Source organism: Phodopus roborovskii, unplaced genomic scaffold (assembly GCF_943737965.1).
Source record: "Phodopus roborovskii unplaced genomic scaffold, PHOROB, whole genome shotgun sequence".
NCBI lineage: Eukaryota > Metazoa > Chordata > Mammalia > Rodentia > Cricetidae > Phodopus > Phodopus roborovskii.
In genome coordinates this window covers 9,545,978-9,558,286 of record NW_026126412.1, presented here as the reverse complement: position 1 = coordinate 9,558,286, position 12,309 = coordinate 9,545,978, and positions in this window count along the sequence as shown.

Genomic DNA, 12,309 nt, shown 5'->3' with positions numbered 1-12,309 from the left:
AGCAGGATATGGTTCTACCATTCCTGACAAGAGAATTCACCCTTCCTTTGCCTTTTTGTTGTTTTAGTTCTGGCCTTTAGGCAATGAGATATCTTTCCACATTGGTATCCATGAATCTTCTTACTTTATAGCCTAATCTTTTCCAGAAGCATCCTACATCTCCCACTCCTAACACTGTGTTACCAGCTACCAGCGCATCACAGTGCTGAGTCAAGATAATACACAAAATAACCCATCAGAGGATCCTGTGAGAATATTCTTCAGTGTCATATTAAAGATCATAGTTATGTTATAAATGAATAGTATAATCTCAAAGAACACGAATTCTAAAACTTTTAGTTTCTGTCTGTATTTTCAATAATATAGGAAAGGCTAGAATCCATGTATCAGGAGCTAAACTGTGAGGCAACAGAGTAGAATAGGGTAGGCTGAATTGCATCGTTTTAGAAATCAGGAAAAACATGAAAATATAACTGTGGAATTGAAACTAGGATCATAAATAGTAAATTACAAACATAAAAATGTTTTGTCAAGGGTAATAACTCACTGGGGTAAGTAGAAAAATAAAATTATGGAGTAGGAGATCATAGAAAAGAAATAAGATGGAGAGCCAACACATGAGAAATAAAAGTGAAGTGGAACTTCATATTAATAGAAGAAAAATTCTCATCTTAAAACCAGTGCATCTCAAAACTCAAGTCTAAGTGTATCAAAGACCTCAACATACACCTTATTCACTGAACCCAACAGAATAGCAAGTGTGGAATAGGCTTGAACTCATTGGCACAGGAGAAGACTTCCGAAACAGAACCCATAAGTACAGTCACTAAGTTCAACAATTAATCATTGGCACCTCATGAAAGTGAAAAGCGTCTTTGAAGGTTTCTTATCTCATAATGTTGTATCAGGGCTTTTCTTTTATTTACTTTTATTTTTTTTTATCTTATTTTCATTCATTTATGTGGTTTTTTTTCTTCTCTCTTTTTACCCAACAGGTAATTTGCACAGTTTTTATGACTTCCAATTTAGTGTTTTTATGTCTGTTTGTTGTGCCTTTTCTTGGGGTCTTTGCCTTCTTATTTATTGTTTTACCAAATTCTCATGTGTTAGCTTTTATTTTATTATTATCACATGGAAAGCTGTTTTTTCTCTCTCTCTCTTTGTTTTTGAAAGATTCATTTATTTATTGTGTATACAGTGTTCATCCTGAATGTATGCCTGCATGCCAGAAGAGGACACCAGCCCTCATTACAGATGGTTGTGAGCCACCATGTGGTTGCTGGGAATTGAACTCAGGGCCTCTGGAAGACCAGTCAGGGTTCTTTTGTCTAGCCCTAGGTGTTGTTTTCTAATCAGAGACAAAAGGGGGTGGATCTGTATGGAAGGTAATATGTGAGGAAACTTGGAGGAGAAGAGGGAGAGGAAATTGTAATCAGGATAAAAATGTGAATAAAATATAAGGAGCTACATGTATAGCTCAAAAAGGGCTTGCCTCATATGTAGAAAAGTGAATGAAAAGACTTTGCAATAAAATTGATGAGGTTTTAAATGTGCTCTCACAACTTCAGGGAATTCCAAACTCAAAGATTTTTTTTTATAGAGATTTTTTTTATAGATTTTCTATTTTAGAAAAAGTATTCATCTGACCTTAGATTGTTACAAAACATTCTCATAATAAATTAAATGAAAATAGAGCGTGTTTGTAACTTTGATAGGATAAAAAGTGAGTTTCAAGTCCTGCACATGAAACAAATTTTACTTTTATTGGTGAACATGTCTAAGGTTGTGTGAATGATAAATGTTCTCCAGAGTCTCTTGCATTTGGATATTGGTGTTGTTTAAGGACATGTAGGCACACCCTTGCTGAAGGAAAATGCCGCCGGGGGGCACGCTCTGAGGTTTCAAAAGACTGGCCATTTCAAGATAAGGCATTTCAGCTTCCCACTTGAGGTTAAAGTCATAACTCTCAGCTGTTTCCATCGGCATTCCTGACACCTGCTTGCCCTCTTCCCTCTGATGGTGATAGACTCTGATCTTCCTAGACTCTTAAACACAAAACAAACCCTTTTTTCTTTAAATTGCTTTGGCCATGGTATTCAATAGGTAAAGTGCTGCCCTAAAAACCTGATCCTTGATTTCAATTCTTGGAACTCATGGTAGAGGGAGAGAATGTATACTACATCACACACACACACACACACACACACACACACACACAATCACTAATAACTGGAAACTAAGTTGGAAGGAGATAACTGATACTACAAGTTGTCCTCTGACCTCTACATACATGTCATGGTGCACACACACACGCACACACACACACACACACACCACTAATAACTGGAAACCATAGTGGTTGTTACTGCAGAGTTGTTCTCTGACCTCCATATGAATACCACATTGTGTGCATATGTACTTGCACACACACAATCACTAATACCACACTTTAAAAATTTAACTATAAAACTAAAAGATATATCATATAGTAATAATAATGCAAATATTATTTCAATAATGGTTTTAAAGAAAACAAATGTCGAATGAAATTAATAAAATTTCAAAACAAGAAGCCAATGTCATCCTTAAGAAATTAATTGCAGAACAAAAACAGCAATAATCTGCTTGTAGGGTGAATAGGAATGCTGATTTCATAAATAAAATATCATATATCTTATTTTATTCATTATCAACCATTAAGGAAATGTATCCATTTATTTAATGTGATGATAACTATTAGTAGATAATAGAAGGATAAGTATATAATTTTAGTATTTGTAGGCATGTTTATGTACATCATATGAACCCCACACACGTTACCATAATTTTAGCTTTTATTAGACAGAACACAAAATCAATAGAAATTTCAGGGAAGCATTAAAAGATGAAATATCACTGTATTCAGTAATAACTATGAGGGTGTTGAGTCTTCAATTAAAAGATGAGTATTCTCAGTGTGAGTCAAAAAACAGTCAAATTATACACTCTTCACAAAGACTTATTTTCTGACAAAATTTTGAATACATTAGAGTAAAAAAGCTAAAATACTTCAGAATAGCTGGGGTTGGGGACAATGCATGAGAAACAAAGTGACAATTACATTAATGTCAGAGTACAAACAAGGTGAGGGGTTGGCACACAACAGGACAGAGATGATGATTATTTCATTTTTATAAAGGACATTTTGTCCATATGTCATATCACTAAAAGGAAAATAAAAAGAACTGCAAACTAATACAAACTTTATTACTGTTTAACCTGTTGATAACCATTAACAATTTTAATAGTTATACAAATAGTATAACTTAAAAATTTTGAGTATATATAGACACATAGACTTAATTATTTGTTTCTCATGAACAGATGACAAGTTTTTTTTTTCAGACTCTACAGACAAGTTAACCATAAGTTAAAACACAAAACCATTTTAAAAAGGAAAAATGGTAGATGTCATTCTTTTACCATAATAATGAAATTGTACATTGGTAGTAGAAAATTCATCAAAACTTAGATATGTAAAATTTAACTGAAAATTACAGAATTAACTCTATTTTGGCCCTAGCTCCAAGATGACCAAAAAAAGAGAAAATTAGTGGGCTGCCAAAAAATGCCATTGGCACATGCAGGTGATTGGCTATAAGAACTCTGCCTATGTGAGCCCAAGGACAAGACCACTAGGAATTTCATTCAGAAAACAGTAGAGGCCCTTATCATCAGGGACATCTGTGAAGCAAGTATTTTTGATGCTTAGGTGTGTCCTATAGTCTCTGTTATGTTGCATTCCTGTGTAAGCAGTGCTCATGAATAGATGGTTTGTGAAACCCCCACTGCAATTTACAGCTGCTGTTGCTGCCCCAAGACATCAACCAAGGCCATGCAAAGAGCTGGCTCCATAACTCCCTAAAGGTAGGACAAAAACCTTCAGCTAGAAAAATTAAATAACATGGATATTATTCTTTAAATTGTAAAATTGAAAGGACATTAAAAGTCTATTAATTGTACTTCATAAGATATTATATATTAGTATATTATTATATACCTACACAATAGAAGAAAACCTTCCTTTGAGAGGAATATCTGTAGGGGAAATTAAAGAGGATCTGGAGGGGGCAGTGGATGGTAGATATGATATATTGCACCCATCTATGAAATTATTTTTTTTAAGATTTGTTTATTGATTATGTATACAGTGTTCAGTCTATATGCCAGAAAAGGGCACTAGATCTCATTATAGATGGTTGTAAGCCACCGTGTGGTTGCTGGGAATTGAACTGAGAACCTCTGGAAGAGCAGCCAGTGCTTTTATCCTCTGAGCTATCACTCCAGCCCCATCATCTATGAAATTCTTAAGGAACAAAAATTATGCAAAAAATAAATACAAAGGCATTTGAGTGGGGGAAAAGTGCATTGCTATGCATTTTTCAGAAAGCTATTAAGTGTGCTGCGCTATTCTCTTGAGTTTTTCTCCAGATTTGGAGGCTTTTATAACAAAGGGTTTTGGAAATGACTATGTGAGAACATCATCAATTAAATGCTGTCATTGTGTTCATGCTTGGAAAGGGAAGGTGTTTCATAGGCAACTTTGTCATTTCCCAAGAAGAGAATATCTTCCATGGTAAATATTAACTGGGAAAATTGTATACTTTGAGATATTTTGAAACATCACCATTGGCAGCACCATGCACATTTATTTTTAAAATTAATTTATGCCCACCAAGTCCAAGCTTCATGAACACGTGGCCATTCAGGCCATTTATTAACGCAACTCCATAATAGGAGATACTCATTTGATTATTTGAACCCTGGTGGTCTAATGCTCTCATGTGGTAGTGTACTTTTTGGATCCAGAAGCAAATATTAAAAAAATTTCTCAGAGTTAACTTGAGTTCTGTCTAAGTTATCACTCAGATAGTTCTTGCAAACTGGTTTGTACAGCATGATCAGGGTCTATGGGAAGAAAATGTCATAGTGCTACTTTTAGACTGAACTAAAATCTAAATCTGTAGGACTGTCCTCCTTAGAAGACCATGTACCCTTTAGTAGGAACTCAAGATTTAAAAGCTTTATTGAAGAGATCAGGACAACTTGACTCTTCTTTTTTTTAACATGTGAGACTAAATGGTAAAAGTACAGACAAATGTTAGCTTTGTCTTAATTCAAAATCATACCTTGTTCAAGGCCATCCTTAGCTTCAGCAATGGCTAAATCAAACCAACAAGGAAAAGAATACCTTGTTACCACCTAGAGACTCAATGAACAAATACTCTCTTGTTGAATTTCAGTTTGTATCTTTTCTCTTGATTTTGTCAGCGTTAAAATACAGTTGTCATTGCTGGGCATGGTGGTTCATGTTAGTGATTGACTGATCCCAGTAAATGCTAAGGAAGGAGTCACGAGTTCAAAAGCACCCTGGAGTACATAATTAGACCACCTCTCCAAATTCTTGATCATTTATGCCTCTGTTCCCCACGGCAGGTGCCACTCAACCCTTATTTTTTTCACTTCAGCTTTCTTTCTTACTTTCCTACTTGAAGCCTGTAACTTCTTTACAAACACACACACACACACACACACACACACACACACACACACACACACACACACACAAGGTTTTAAGTGGTCGAATATTGAATAGGGAAAAGTCAAGCATATATATATATCATGGACATGTTCAAATTTTCACCAGTAAGTTTTGTTTTGTCCTGACTGTGTTGTTTTTCTAGCTTCTTGACAACTGGTGAAATCCAGCTGATCAGATACAGACCTAACAAACTGCATCTTTTTCAACACTTCACTCTGGTTTTGACTCAAGGAATGAAAACTTTTACCCTAATAATTAAAGTAATTAAAGTAATTTGGTAATTTAATTGTTGCATGTCTGCTAATTTTATCCACCAAAATAATATAATAAAGAACACATCTTAAGTGCCTGTTGTTAATGTACCTAGAAAAGGAGAAATATATATTTGTATAAGCAAATTAAATATTTTATGTTGTGAGAATTAAAAAGAGATAAGACACTGTAAATAAAACTAGCATGAACATATTTGCCACATTTTCTAGAAAAATGTTTTTTCTATAATATCATTTTATGTTCATAATATAATCTTTTTAAAAATACTGTTGCATATGCTAGTGAGAGTGTATCTAGGATGACTGATGAATGCTTTGATTTGATTTTTAGGGAACAAAAAAACAGAAATTTTATAATAAAACATATTTCCTTAATTTTTCCCAATTAGCTTTTAACAAAAATTACAATATACTCCATAAAATATATGTAATGCTTTAAAATGTATGTATTTGAGTGTTTTGGTTATGTGTGTTTGTGCACCATGTTTATTCAGTATCCTTGGAGGCTGGAAGTGGGCATTGGACCCCCTGGAACTGACGTTACAGATAGTTGTGAGCCACAACATGGGCACTGGGAATCAAACCAAAGCCCTCTGGAAGGGCGGCAAGTGCTCTTAACCACTGGGTCATCTCTCCAGCCCCATGCATGTTTTTATTACCACTGTATGTTGTCAGCATTTTCGTGCTGGCTGTCTTCATGACTAATGTACATTCAACTTTCCTTCATGTTGCTTTATAACTTGATAGGCTGTTTCTTTATATCCCTGAATGATAGCCTATTGTCTGTATGGAACATAGTTTACCCATTCACCTACTTAAGTAAATCCTGATTAGCTCCAAATTTTGGCAATTGTTAATAAACCTGCTGTAAACATTCATGTGGAGGTTTTGTGTCAAGTTTCATCTCCTTGGAGTAAATACCAAAGAATGTAACAGCAGGATTGTGAAAGTAGTTTTCATTTTGTGTGATACTGCTGAACTGTTTTCCAGTGCTTCTCCCTTTCTCTCTCCACTATAAGGTGTGAATGAGATGCCCTGCTGTCTTTTTACTGTCTTTTTTTTTTTCTTTAAAGATAGAGTATCACTATATGTATCTCAGGCTGACCTGGAACTCACTCTGATTTCTGATCTTGAGGTTGCAATCCTTCTGCCCCTGACCTCCTGAATCCTGGGATTACAGATGTGTACCTGTGTGTTCAGCTTTCCCGTTTGTTCTCTTATATTAAGTAAAACTTGTTTTACTAAATTGCAGCACTAGTACTCAGTGAATATGTATTTATAACTGTTTATCAGTGCATATGTATTTGTAACTGTGTATCTTCATGACAGACTTGTTCCATTTATTAGTATATTGTGGGCTTCTTCATCTCTTTTACTTTTTTTTGGCTTGAAGATGTCTTTGTAATGTATGAATTAATGCTGGCATTTAAACCAATCATCATGAACAGTAATGTTAACTTATTAAAGAATTGATTTCTTTTAAAGTAAGTCTTAGTGATATTTACATGTGATCCCAGAACTTGGAAGACAGAGATAGGGGGATCATGCATTTGAAGTTAGCCTGAGATGAACATTAAGATCCTGCCTGAAAACAACAAATAAGAAGTAAAAGTCAGAAAATGTAGTGCAGCTTAAATGTACCTTACTTATAGAATCCACACGAGTCTACAGTAGTATCCTAGGCTTTCATATTCACTCTCCCTATCAAAAGTAGAAACTTCATTTATACTATATCGCTTATGCAATTGTTCTATATTTTTACACCTCAAAGGCTAACATTGTATCACAGTAGAATAAATATCAGTCATCTTGGCTTCTAGATTGGAACATTAGTCTATACCATTCAGCCTCATGTGTGTCCGCAGAACAATGAAATCGTTGAAACCCACATTGTTAAGCCGCTTATGATTATAAATGCATGTATTACTTTGATTAAATTTTGAGTTAATGACAGTATGTTGGAGATGCTATGTGTTACATTTCTGAACTATGTAGGACTTTCATGGAATTTAAAATGAAGCATGCAAAAATATAAGACAAACCAAAAAGATCCATGTTGAGTATGTTGGGCATATGGTCTGGGGAAGTCAAATCATCTGTGGTATGACAGGATGGGCTAGAATAAAATTATCACCAGAGTCAAAGAAACTTATGGATTGGAGATGCAGAGATATCTGAGAACTCATGAATAGTGAATAATGAATAGCTCATAAAGCACAAGTTTGCATGTTTCATCATGTCATACAGCAAGAGGAACATCCTGCATTGTAGTAGTACTTTCTTGTTGGGACAGCCAGCCCACAAATAATGACAAGGAAACTTATTGTTAATTATGAAAGCTTGGCGTTTAGCTTAGCCTTTGTTCCCAAATAGCTCCTACAACTCAAATTAACTTGTTTTTAATTGATCTATGTTCTACTGTGTGACTTTTACTTCTCTCCCATTCTGTATGTTTGAGTTGTTCCAAGTCTCACTGGAATCTCTGCTTCTCTTCTTCCTAGAGTCCTCTCTCTGCACAGAAGTCATGCTTATTCTCTCCTGCCTAGCTATTGGTCATTCATCTCTTTATTAAACCAACCAGAAGGTGCCTTAGGCAAAGACATGTCTTTATCCCATAACACTATAACTTCTAAGTGAGTGGTTTGCACATAAGAAAATCAGTGATCCAGCTGGGTAAGTAAGTTGGTAATTAAATTAGACTGAGGGGATAGACAATGAATCTAATGGACAGAAACAGAGTACCTGAGAGGAAAACAAGTAAGCAAAACAAGATGTGGAGCAGAGACATTCTGATTCAGGTTGAGGACTATTTATGAACATAGGGACCAATCTCTTGCATCTATTATCTATAGAGAGGTTTTGGCTGGAGGCCTGGAGACTAAGCTGGCTCCTCAACTAGAGTCGGAACAGAGATAGCTGCATTTCTGATGGAGAATAAATCATATCCCGCTGATGTATGTCATAAAGGTTCAGTAAAATGACACAGTTAACATTTTATGTATTTGATAAATTGAATCTGGTATTCTTTCTCTCTCCAGAAGTATATAAGCCACTATTTTGAGCCAGAGGGAATAAAAAAAAAACCATTTTTCTGCTAGGATATTTTTCTAGAACTGATGGCTTCTATAGCAATAATCAAGATTGCTTTCCCACATAGTTTTATAAGGTACATAGAAGGGTGACAGTGCTTGCTGGCAGACCTTTGTCTAATCAAAATTGCTCCCTTCTGGGCTCAAATGTCATTCCTATGCAGAGGGAGAGATATAATCTCTATGTGACCTCTCCTCCTCACCCCCTCTCCACTTTATTCTGTCATGGAAGTTCCTGGTCATAATTTGTTCTTACAGGCACAGGTATAGCTCCATTGTAGAGTATTTACCTGCCTGAGGTTTTCAAATACTTGGGTTTGATCTCAGAACTACCAAACAGGAGAAAAAAGGAAAGGAGAATTATTATCAAACCAGTTTTCATATCTTTATAGGAAGAAAGACTGTTACTTATACTTAACAATTAAGTAGCTGTGCTTTTTTTTTTCTTTCATTAAGTTTTAATTGAACCTCTTATCTCACCTAAAAGTCTATTAGGGACCACAACTGTAAGGCAAAGAGAATTGAGAGCCTGCCCTCAGAAGCTTCAATTTGAATAAAAATTTGAGGCAAAGAAAGCCTTTTTCTCCAGTATGGTTAGATATCTGGCCAGGCATAGCCACAGGCATAAGAGTCTGTCCTATTTAAGGTGTGGTAGTGGGAATAATGCCACTGGGGGAGACCCATAGGGTTGACAGTGGGAAAGCCTGCTGGATAATCATATTGAGAAAAGAAAGTAAATCTGTAATTTATCAATGAGAGATGTTATTCAAAAGTGTTTTTGAAATCTTCAAATGGGCACTATAACAAGATTCAAGCTCTCCAACTGTAAAATATATAGACATTTGAAAGACCATACAGAAATTTATATATAAATAAATATAATTAGGGGAGGAAACTGGACTGGAAGTGGCTGGGTTCTGGAAGATGGAGCTAGCCAATGCCATGATTATACAATTGGATTATACAACTGATCTGCTACCTATCTAGAGAGATTGTGAACTACAGACGGTTGTGATTTCAATATCCAAGAGTTGTGTAAAATTCACAGGGCTCCAGGAGTTGAGACGGGTCTCACTAAGATTTGGTATTGTTCTGTAATTTTCCCATATTGGTTAATGGGCACAAAGATTTCTGCTACTTATGTATTATATAGATAAAGAATACCAATGGCAGCATGCATTTGATCTTGTCAATAGGAACTAAGGTGCACCTTGAGTCTTACCTAAGATCTACGCTTTAGTTCTTGGCAGTAAGCCTTTTTCTGGATTGAAAAATGATGGTCAGATGGGTAGGACATTATTAATTGTGGTTATTTTCCTGAAACACAGGGATTAGAGAAAGTTTAAACTTATCAATATCTAAAATGATACTATTAAGCAAATAAAAAGGCATTTGAGACAAAAGAACAGCCATGAGGGAGAATAAACTTGGCAGATTCAAGAAGCATGAGAAGCTGGTGCAATTGTTGCCAGGTTTAGGAGCCTATCAGAGGCCAATGCAGCAATTCAGAAAGCAGTGTTCACTTGGGTCAAGATGTGGTAGTCAGGCTCACTGATAAATGTTGCCTTGTGAGATGAAGCTGAGTTCTTTTATAGGGAAATCTGGGCAATGTAGATCATCAAACTACTAAAGAGGCTTACTAGAAAAAAGTTATTTCTGCTGAGGAAGCAGTCAAAACAATAATTAGGAAAGAGGGTGGATACTTGATTTGATCTGAAAGAAGATACTATATCTTTATATTTGAAAAGTCAAGGGCTAGAGTGACATAATGGTTATATATTATGTCAATGAGGTGGTTATAAGGCCACTTAATACTTGATCACTGTGTTTACAATCATTCAGACAATCAGTTACTTTTAAAGATTTAACTAGGTATGTCTAGTGCTAATCTAGAGCCTTAGTATTTTATTAATTTTAGAGATCAAATATCACCCAGATAAGATTCTCCTTAGAGAAGAACTTCACAGTCTTCTCAATAACTGGACATGGGCTCCAGAAACAGAACATCACAATTTTCTCAAGGTATACTTCCTTCCAATCTCTGGACACAGGCTACAGAAAGACCCCCTTGAATACTGCATACAAGAAATGAGCTTCATAGCTGCCAATACTACTCAGTAGTAGAGGGCTGGCTTAGCATGCACAAGGCCCTGTATTTTCTAGCATGGCCAAAAAAAAAAAAAAAAAAAAGATACCTAAAAGTCAAAACCAAGATTTCTTCCAAACAAGCATTAATGAAATGGATTTTGAAGAATATTTAGCATATTGTTGACAATTATAACAGTATTTTCTTACTTTGCATTGGTGACATTAACTAGGGCATGGCCATATAACTTAGCATCAGATATAGTTTGCAGATAGCATGGCATTTACCTATCATGATTTGAATATGAAATATCTCTTATAGGCTTACATTTGAACACCTGGACTCCAGCTACTGGTGTTGTTTGGGAAGGTTGTGCAGCTTTCAGGAAGTGGATCCTCATTGGGAGGAAGAAGGCCACTGGAAGTAGGCATTTAAGTTTTATAGCCTGGTCCCACTTCCTGTTCATGCCCTGCTTTCTATGTATGGATACCAGGTAACCAGCCAGCCTCTTGTTTTTGCCACCATGGCTTCCTTGCCTGCTGCTATGATGGACTGTATCCTTCTGGAACTGTGAATCAAAATCAATCTTTCTTTCTTTTTTTAAAAATTCATTTGTTTTTATTTTATGAGCATTAGTATTTTGTCTGCAAGTATATCTGTGTGAGTGTGTCAGATCCTTTGGGACTAGAGTTTCAGACAGTTGTGAGCTGCCATATGGGTGCTGTGAATTGAACCCAAGTCCACTGGAAGAGTAGCCAGTGCTCTTAATGTCTGAGCCATCTCTCCAACCCTGAACCTTTCTTTCTTAAGATGTGTTATTATAATAATAATAAGAAGAAAGTAGCTAAGATATCCCCAATATTACACTTTCTCATTTGGACCTTTTAATAGTATATTTTTTTGTTATAACAGAATATCCAAGGCTGGGTCAGTTGTGAAAGAAGCAGGGATATTTGGATTTATGGTTTTAGAAGTCCAAAAGCATGATGCCAACATGTTCTTGGTTTCTGGTGAGGGAAGAAATGAAAGAGCAAACAGTAACACACAAAAAAGGGACAAAATGGACAACTGGGTATCATAACAGCTTAGTCTATGAGTAACTAATCCAGTCTCAAGAGAAAGATATTAACCCCCTTTGAAGGGTCCATCATCCAGTACACCTACAGAGGCAACCAAATTTCAACACAACATTTTATGGGGCAATACCATCATGCGCAGTTATTAAGTTGACTGTAATATTTCAGGAAATATACTTAGTGCCAGGAAGAAAAAAATTCATAA